This window comes from Pleurodeles waltl, chromosome 2_2 (assembly GCF_031143425.1).
Source record: "Pleurodeles waltl isolate 20211129_DDA chromosome 2_2, aPleWal1.hap1.20221129, whole genome shotgun sequence".
Classification (NCBI taxonomy): domain Eukaryota; kingdom Metazoa; phylum Chordata; class Amphibia; order Caudata; family Salamandridae; genus Pleurodeles; species Pleurodeles waltl.
In genome coordinates this window covers 1,102,894,502-1,102,900,394 of record NC_090439.1, presented here as the reverse complement: position 1 = coordinate 1,102,900,394, position 5,893 = coordinate 1,102,894,502, and the positions used below count along the sequence as shown (strand labels likewise).

Sequence of the window (5,893 nt, the reverse complement as noted above, 5' to 3'; positions counted from 1 at the left end):
GTGGGAAATCAAAGAGTAGCTTAGAAGAAGATATGTGCATACAATGTGCGCCCCAAATAATGTATATCTCAGCAGCGTACTCTAGGTGTGCGCCAACGGCATAAACAGGTCATCAGCGCACCACAAGTGTAGTTTATTGTAGTTGCATTGATATAGCGCTTCATACCCCTGATAATGCCAGAACATATTTGCTGGGTATCCGTTGTGGCCTCTTTCTATGTTACGCATTCTCCCCACTACCTTAATGTTCCCTGCTGCTCAGCCAGTGAGTGAGGTCATTGTATGGTTGGACCATTGACAGAGTTTGTGCTTGGATGAGTGGACAGTGGGAGTGAGACGGGCTGAGCGGCAGGTGGGGCGCTATCTGTAACCTACAACTAAGCTAATAAACCTACCTCTTTTATAACCTACGAGCATCCATTATTGATTACAACAGTATCACACCGATCCCTTGGGGTGCTTGAGGGAAGAGTTTGCCTCTTTCGTGTGGCCTGTTTGAGAAGTGTTTAGTGCCTGGAAACAAAGTGTAGCTCAGTTGTGCACCCCAGGGCGGGTGCAAATAAAGTATAGCTTAGTTTATTAGTATTATATATTTATAAATGGACCTTGTCCTTGTTGCACCTTCAGGCAGTTCTGGCTCATTGTGACTTGAATGATAAGAAGTGGCTTAAAGATCCCAGACTGCAGTGATGATGAGGGTTTAAAAGGCAAACAGGAGAATCACACGTGGGGCTGCTGTGAACCCCAGGGGTGCAGACACTGTATCTGGGAAAGATCCAGTCCCAGGGCAGCTCAATCTGCAGATGAGCAGCTCATCTTCAACCTCCCCCTTAGAGAACAGGCTGTCCCCTCAAAACAGCACCCGCTTCAGATCTAGTGCGTAAAACACTCCGATGGGAATGTAAAAATACATTTTACGTTGGTGACTTATGTGAACTATTTGTTGAATTAAAAAAAAAAACATAAGTCATGAAATTCTTACTCATTTTATTCTCACATTATTTCATCCAATGCAAGTTTCACAATAACATACACAAATATTTAAGATAGACAGTTGTACCTCCTCTTCACGTGACAAAATATGGACAACCGAGGATTTATACTGGACGGTCTTTATGTTGCTCAGCCATATAGTGGTAATTAATTATTGGCACATCCCTGAAAACGTTGGGCAAAATATGGAACGCTTCACGAATTTGCGTGTCATCCTTGCGCAGGGGCCATGCTAATCTTCTCTGTATCGTTCCAATTTTAGTATATGTGCTGCCGAAGCGAGCACGGTAAACAAGGCAGCTGCAGTGGTATATAAAGGTCGAATTTCAAAACATTACTTTCTTAGGGCGGCAATTGCAATTTACACACTGAGGGTCTTGCAACTGTGGTGGCTTCCCTTCAATATTAGTTGAGCCTCCTTCTCCAAAACAATGTTTGGAGGTGCAAAGAAACCTGCACTGCATCAATTGAAGCGCAGGGCACTGTGGGTATGCAAATTTCAAAGGCACGTCACCACCCCGGCTGCTTGTTCTGCACCGAGGGCAAAGCACGTGCGTCTGGAGCCCGGAGACAGAAGCCCGAGGAGGCCCCCGGGGCACCGGGAACTCGGAGGTGAAATCCCCGCCAGAGCAGAGCCAATGCAGCTGAGCTTCAGGTATTCGGGAAATACAACGGGCGTGACGGACGGAGGACACGGGGACATTGTTAAGCAGGTCTGCCTCTGGCGCCAGCACCCGGGGCCTCGTCCCTCCTCTGATGGGCACCAGCGGGAAAAGCTGCTTTAACCCCCGAGCGCGCGAAGTGCTGCGGGTTCAGCGGCCACAAGCGCCCCCGGGACACGCGGGGCCACGTGCGAGGGCGTGCAGCGCTGCAAATGGAAACATAGAAGCGCAGGCGCCCCCTCTTTAGGGGACCCTGAGCGCCCACAAAGTGCCGGACCTCGCCCTTTAAATGTGCTGCAGCAGCGCCACCTGCAGGCGATGTGTAAATGAAGTGCAGGGCTGTGATGGGGTGCAGGCACATCTCGGGGTTCACACCCCCTGCAGCAACACACCCAGGACATTGTGTGCGGTTTGCGATTCCGGGAACAGCCGAGAGCCGCGGGTGACAAGGAAAGAATCGGAGAAGCTGTCGGGATTCTTTTGTTATCTGACATTTTTGCCCGGGAGTGTAAATACGGCGCACATGCCTCGGAGTCATTTTTTAGACGGGAACGCCTACCTTGCATATCATTAACGCAAGGAAGGTGTCCACGCTAAAAAATGACGCAAACTCCAAGATCTTTGGCGCTAGACGGGTCTAACGCCAAAGTATAAATATGGAGTTAGTTTTGCGTCTGGTTTGCGTAAAAAAAAACGACGCAATTCCGGCGCAAACAGAGTATAAATATGCCCCATAGACTTTCAAAGTAAACGTAAATCTCAGTACTTTTAGTCACAACCACAAACAAACATTGGTAACCGTAAAATTTGGAAACTTCTGAGAAGTTTGAAAGAGTTGTGTTCGGCTACTCTGGCTGGACTAGGGCAACCAAATCCAGCCAGGAGAAGGTAGTGGGGCACTAAACTCACCAAAGTGTTCTCCATTCCAGTTCTGAACTTCATATCACAACTTCCATAGACTATGACGGAGTGGTCCTGATGCTGGGAATGCAGGAGATGGAGAATGCTAAGGGATGCTATGGGTGCAGGGCGATTGATGGGGTCTCCTTTCGATTACTTCTCAGTCCACAGGTCAGGTGGGGCGATTTTGGCCACAGAGGTCGGGGTCTACGAAGACCTATTTGAGCCAGTAAACGGCCAGCTGCTGCTGGGCTACTGGGCTCCGTCCACCAGGTCCAGTGCTATCCTTTGGTGGAGGCTAGTGTCTCTGTTCGGTGACCAATCTAGACCCAGATGACACTCCTGGTCTGGCAGACTTGAGTGCAACTTTTGGCCGTCAAGGATCGGTTTCTTGGGGTGCCCAGCACGGTCAGTGGCGATTCTCCAGACGTGGCTGTTGACTTACCGAGTTTGGCTACTTCAGCTTTGTTGGCCCCTGGGCTGGTTCCAGGGGGTCAGCCGACTGACTCTTGCAGTCACTTCTTTGGTCTGGGTCTTAGGAGTGTCTTTACCTCGAGCCAGCAGTCACACACACACAGTCCTCTCTTCGCCAGCCCAAGGTGCAGCATGTGCAGTCCAGCAGATGGTGCAGCCTCTCTTGCCAGGTGCAGCGGGTGCAGCGGTCAGCAGGGCAGTCGTTTCAGTCCTTTCGCCAGTTCTGGGGAGCCATATTTAGTCCCCGGGGTGGGGATGATGCGGTTACAAGCCAATGGGCTACCAGGATCCCTCCCACCCTGTGACAACGTCCAGGTATGTGTGGCATTTAGCAATCCCAGGGTGCTCTATTTGTCCCACTCCCAAGATGTATGAACCCGTCCTTAGATGTTAGGAGTTTAGTAGCTCATTCTAGAGGTGCGGCTACCTGTGAGCTACACATGCATGGAAAAACTGGTTTGGGCACTGGTCTCCCCTCTCTGTTCCCGCTACCAGCCTGTCTACCTGAAGAAAAGTGGCACCCCTTAGTAGTGTGATTGCCATTTGCCCACCAAAGGTGGCTTTGCCTCTGAAGCTCGCCTTTTGGGCGAACAGCCTAAGTGGCTTTCTGCAAGATTTCCCTCTGTAGCAGGCTATCATTGTTGCTAAGTTTGGGAGTCGTTCACACAACTCCCCAGGAGGGCAGAAAGCTGTCTGGTGGCCAGCGACCGTGTGAGGCCACTGTACAAACTGGGCCACAGAGTGGAAACTTTCCTAAAAGTTGCCTTTCCATAGAAGTGACATTAAATTAAACTTGGGCATCAAGTCAGGATTAATGCCACAAAAAATTTGATACCTTGAAGTACCATTTCAGTAGTCCCATTCAGAAGTTAGCCAGGCTGAGTCGTCAGTCGGTAGGAAACTCTGTGTTAGCCAAAAGGGCTTGTTAGTGTTCCATAGCAAAAACAACAATTTAGAAGTTTTGCTGTTAGGACATATAAAAAGTATATGTCCTACCCAATAGCATAACTCTCTCCCTTGGGGCTCCATAGACCTTCATTTGGGAAGACTTACATACATTGTTAAGGGAAGTGGGTGCCATTGGTTTAAATGGCCAAGTCAAACTAGCAGGTTTAAACTGGTCTTCCAGGCTGCAGTGGCAGGCTGGGACCCATTTTGTACCTGGTCACACACGGGGCACCACCCGTGCTGCTTCCCTGGAGGGCACACTCTGTCTCACATGCCCTGGGTATCCTTGGTACCATATACTAGGGACTTATAAGTAAGTCAACCTATGGAAACTGGGGGTAGTCAATTCAACAGGTACTTTGCAAGAGGATGCAACACTGGCACAGAGTTGAAAAACCAGGAGCTCCATTCCAAAACATTGGGGGTGATCATGCAGAAAGAGGCATTTCCTTACACTCTGTCTTTCTGCGTGTACTTCCTTATGTCACCCTTGTTGTCATGCTCTCTCTCACATACACAGACACACATACACACACTCTCTCCTCACCTATAAATACAGCATTTTATTCTCCTTCATTTGATGCTGTCAGTATTGACAGCTGTGAACCACCTATACACTCCTTAACATAAAATGGTACTTACGGTTGGCATGTGTGTGACTATGAGCGCTCTGCGGAGAGGTTACAGATTGGATAAGCATGTTGTTGCACAACTCTGACCCACCAACATCTACTGTCAGAAACTTTCATTGACTGCAGGCTCAACTCCAGTGCTCTCAGTAGTGCCCTGTCATGCCCACCCACCCATAACCCAAACTTACCCAGACACCTAGAGACAACTCCACTGACCGTAAGTACTGTACAAGAATCGTGTTGCATGAAAAAAGTACAGAAACGCACCATCTGGAAAAAACATATAATCTTAGGGAATACAAAGTGAAGTGAAACGTAAACAGGGACTGCATCACTGAAGTAGGTGACCTTAAGTGAAGAGCTGACTATCGTTCTGTGTGTTTTGTAGAGAGGCTAATGATTGGATATAGTATTTGGTCTAAACACCTTTTTAAGCCACAAACCGGCACTGTGAGATACTCTCAATGTCCTAATCAACTCCAGAGCTCTTAACCTTGTTCCATCTTTCACACCCACACCTGAGCTTACCCAGATATGTAGATCAGAGACGGTTCAGTTTATGCACTGTACAAGGACACAGTTTATGCACTATACAAGGTCACCGGCTGCATGGAAATTTACTACAGACACACCTGCAAAAGGATAGACACTTAGGGAATGCAAGATGAGCTCAAATCTAAACAGGACTGCACTGGTTACTTGGTTTTAAACATTGAGAAACCAATCTGGCGAACAGTCCCAACTGCGTTCTGGGTGAACTGGTTGGGCGGCTGCTATGTGACTGTTCTGTCAGACCGAAAGTCTCAGGCTTGGGCCACTTGCGTAACAAAGGCCCCCACAGCCATCATGGTGCGGGGAGTGGGAGAAGGCCGAGCTCCAGGCAGCCCCCTCAGCACAGTACCCTGGACTGAGAACTCCTGAGTGAGACCAGACAGTGGGCCCTCTATGTAGTGTGCAGGAGGGCCCCCTCAAGATTTGTTACGCCACTGGTTTGAGGTTAGAGCACTGAGCGCCTCCATCTTACTGGGCCACCTGGCACAGGATACTTAGCTTAGCACCATCCTAGCACCAGCATGCGCCTTCAAAGGTTGATCTCAAGACCTGCTGCTGCTCAGTCTGTGTCTCTCTTGAGAGACTCTGATGTTATTTCATGACAAGCCAGATGCATATTGTAAGAAGCTGGGTACAGAGCAAGTGTCCATGCAAACCACTGTCTCCTCTTCTGCATTGACTGACCCCAGATAAGTGGTACTTGGCAGGCCTTTTTGAAGAGTGTCATCCTCT

The 5,893-nt window shown here is 49.0% G+C and overlaps 1 non-coding gene across 1 annotated transcript; it reads right to left on the bottom strand.

Moving 5' to 3' along the window:
• Positions 1-1,172: 1,172 nt before the first annotated feature.
• LOC138283159 (U6 spliceosomal RNA) lies at positions 1,173-1,279 on the bottom strand. Its single transcript, XR_011201097.1, has one exon. It is a non-coding gene; the product is annotated as a U6 spliceosomal RNA (small nuclear RNA).
• Positions 1,280-5,893: the final 4,614 nt, after the last annotated feature.